The sequence below is a fragment of the Cibotium barometz genome, chromosome 52 (assembly GCF_041138505.1).
Source record: "Cibotium barometz isolate CiBa-2024 chromosome 52, ASM4113850v1, whole genome shotgun sequence".
NCBI classification, from domain to species: Eukaryota; Viridiplantae; Streptophyta; class Polypodiopsida; order Cyatheales; family Cibotiaceae; genus Cibotium; species Cibotium barometz.
Genome location: NC_141097.1, coordinates 33,853,413 through 33,857,473, shown reverse-complemented (window position 1 = coordinate 33,857,473; position 4,061 = coordinate 33,853,413).

The window sequence follows — 4,061 nt, the reverse complement described above, 5'->3', positions numbered from 1 at the left end:
AATGATTAAAATCATATGTGGAAAATTCATTGTATTGGAGTCAAAACACCCAGGCTAGGTGGATTATTATGTCGCGATGGTGCATTTGGTGCTTCACCTCTTACCAAGCTTATTTGGATCCATAACTTAATCATCTACATTAGTATCCAAATAATGTAACAATAAAACCAATGAACCAGAAGTAAAAGAGCACCATGCATATGTTGTTGTATGACCTTCAACTTTTGGGGTTGCCTCGATCTTGTGAGTGCTATCACCAAAATTGCTTTTGTCATATTCTGATGCAGAGATATCAGAGTCGTCCTCTTCCTTTAGTGCCTTTCCTTTTTTCTTTTCCTTCGTTGCCTCCTTCTTTGGCACTTTTGCCCCTTTATCATCATCATCCTCTTCATCTTCATCATCCCCTTCATCTTTCATAAGACCTTTACCCTTGTCTTGAACATTTGATTGGTCACGTAGACTTCTAGGCTTCACAATAAAAATCACGATTCAAAAAGTTATAAGAAACAATATTAAAAAGGAGCTGAAATATCTAATTGTATAGTTTATACCATGGTTGATTGCTTCGATTTATTACAGGCCCAAGTATATATCTCCTTCTCACTCTTGGGAAATTTTCCACTTGGAAAGTCAAGGAACAATGGGCATCTCTTGTATAATATCCCTACATCATCCCAAAGGTCTCAAAGTTGCTACTGTGTATACTGCTCTCATGTTGTGGATTATGCCAATCTTTTAAGATTGCAGGCACATCTACAATATATCTCTCCACATGGCACTTACAAATCCATTTACACATTATGTTTCTATTCAGTTTATGAATATAAAAGCACAATTAAGTAGTAAGTAAGCTTTATAGAATGTTATGCACCTGAACACAACATGCTTGTTGGTAGCCTTTTGACAACAATAGGGTTTGAAGCTACCACACCTTGTTTCTTCAGGGATCCCACCATTTCCTCGAAAAAGCTTCCCAAAATATAGTCTCTTAAGATTGGCGAGGTCCTCCTACAATGTATTCGAAAAAATTATCTTGTACTTTTTTGATATTTCTGTAAGGATAGCCACAGCCTGTGCTCCAATTTCATGCCATATGACTTCTCTTCAAAGCCAATCTTTGAATAAACTTGCATTTAGTGCGTTTCCATTGAAATTGTTATTCAAACAAAATATAGGGCTTTGTATGTATCAACAAGAAAGGAAAATTAATTATTACTTACTTTTAGGGATTTGTGAATCCTTCAGCCTCTGCAAATTTCCATCAATCAAAATATTTAAAATATGTGCTTTCTAGTCATTTGGCAATGAGCTGGATGCCAAGCTGTACAGCCTATCCTCTGTCAAATAATCCAGTTTCTTGTCCCAATTAACTTGCTCTAGTCATCTACAACACAACACAACACCAAAATTAAACCGCAACATTAAAAACATAAAATGTCGTTGCCTGCCAAATAGACAAAGGGAGGAGTGTAGGCTTTCTTATTCTTCAAAGAAACCTTTCCCTTGTGCAGGGTTTACAATCCCCGCCAGGATGCCTTGTAGCATGCCTCCACTTTCTTTCATCTTTATAAAATTTAGTTCTCCATTTCTTTTCGAGCTCATTTGTAGGCAAGCTATCTACTAGGGGGTTAATATCTCGGGTGGCTACTACGAGGTACTCATCCTATTATTCACATGTGACAACATTAGTTGATAATATGTAAATGCAATCATATATTGCAAATATTAGAAGATTGAAGGTTTACTTGGAATACTATTTGGGAAAGTTTTGAAAGCTCCTAGTTGTATTAGGATTGGCGACCCTTTTTTTCTACATCGAGGCATGCTTCTCCATCCATGCCTTGTTCCATAGCTCTAGTGTGCCTTATAATTGTTTATTTATTTTCTAATCTAAGAGCCCTAATAAGGCACACTTTGTCCACAAGAGACAAAGAAACATAGCCCATTTCATTTATCCTATGGCAAAAAACAATATGAGTTATGAGTGATGAAAGATAAAATGTACTACACTTGGACCATCCCATGTCAAAGAGACTTAAGATATATATTCTCATAATGTGTATGTCCCATTATCTATTTAAGCAAACTATGAGTGTGAGGACCTCCCCCTTGCTATCTTTATTGAGGTCAATAAGGATAGCGTCAACACATGGATGCCTTAATACAACATTCTTGAATGCTACAATCAGTGAGAATCTAATTAGTCCCAAATTTATTTTAAAAAACTTAACACCGCATAGAAAAAGTAAACAATTTAAGACGACTCACATTTACTAATCTCTTCCATCCATGCCACAACGTGATGATTACCATCCCATACATAATAAAACATCTTGTTGCTCATAAATTCCCACTCCGTGCCCACTTCTCTAATAGGATTATGGGATGAGGAGACAGAACAAATGAACCTGCATCGATCGACATCATAGTAATTTGTACAGAATTCCCTTGCCAGCTTCTTGTACCTAAACTGCACTCTTCTTATAGAGGAGTTAGGCATAAGTCAAGGGAATAGTTGGCAAAGGAGTGGATTATACGAGATTTGGTAAAAAGTGGATAACAATTACCTTTACTCTATTTAAGTCTGCACAAGGGAATAGTTGGCAAAGGAGTGGATTATACGAGATTTGGTAAAAAGTGGATAACAATTACCTTTACTCTATTTAGGTTGTCATGTAGGAGTTCTAGTCACAAACGAGTTGCATGTGTCACCATGAAGTGGTCTTCATTATCACCTTCTTTTTCAGTTCCCTCCTTCACCTCTCCTACTACCTTTGTTGCTTTCATGGATTTTGAAGAAGCACCTTTTTTTGAAGAGCCTGGTGGATTTCTTCGAGGAGGACCATAATCTTCATCATCTTTTTGAAGAGCGTGGTGGATTTCTTCAAGGAGGAGAATTTAATCTTTATCATCTTCTTGCACTATTTTCCTCCTCTTCTTTGTACTTGTCACTTCTTGGCTTGCTTATCTGACAGGTGTGCTCTTTAAGCATTGTGCAGCACGCTTTGGATGTAGGGTTTCCTTTGATGTGTTTGGATCAATCTAAACACATTGACATATACAAGATAAATTATTTAATCACTTGCTACAAATTACTATCAACAAAACCACAAAAAAGATCAATACCGAGTCATGCCCTTCGGCTTAACCAATGCCCTCGGAACCTTCCAACGCCTCATGTATATGGCTTACAAGGAATATCTTCGGAAGTTCCTTGAAGTCTTCATGGATGACCTTTGTGTCAATTCCTCTTGGAAGGTACACCTAGCATGTTTGCGCAAAAGTGCTAGAAATATGTAGGTTATATCGCATTGTGTTGAACCCTCTCAAATGTCAATTTTGGGTTTAGCATGGTGTGATCCTGGGACACATTGTCTCTAGGCAGGAAATTTTAGCTGATGAGATAGCAAAGTGTAGCTCATTCTTGGGTTGCCCCCACCCACTAACTTCAAAGGTGTCCAACGCTTCTGATAAGAATCATGGATCTAGAGCAAGCTAGCTTGCTAAGGAGGACGAAATGCAAAACTAAACATGATTAAGATATTAACTGAATGACAAAACGACAAATGCATGAGACTTACTCAAAAATTCTCCAATGGTTGATTGCTTGAGATGAGTTGATTTGATACATTGCTTGAAAGGGATCCCTTTTATATGAGGAGAGTACAACAAAGTTATGGTTGCTCATGTGGGATAACTTGGCTAGGTGACTTGGCACTCTAGCATCATTCATTTCAACACCCCCCCCTTGATGCTAGATTGGGTACAATTTTTAGGCTTTCACTCTTCCTCTCTCTCCCCTTGTGCTAGGCTACTTTGGCCTTTATGCTACTTTGGCTATGAATTTCAGCTTGAGTGCATCATATGGCCTCATAGGCTGATTACATCACACTTTTTGTAGAGACAAGAGGGGTGAAAAGTACAATGGTTCTTTCTCTAGAAGAGCACGTCTTCAGCTAGGGACAGGTTTGGCCTCAATATAGTTTGCCTACTTCTTTTTTTGATACCAATCTTCTTCTAGGTGACTAATTTTTCCACAATAGTCACAAACAAGCTTTGGT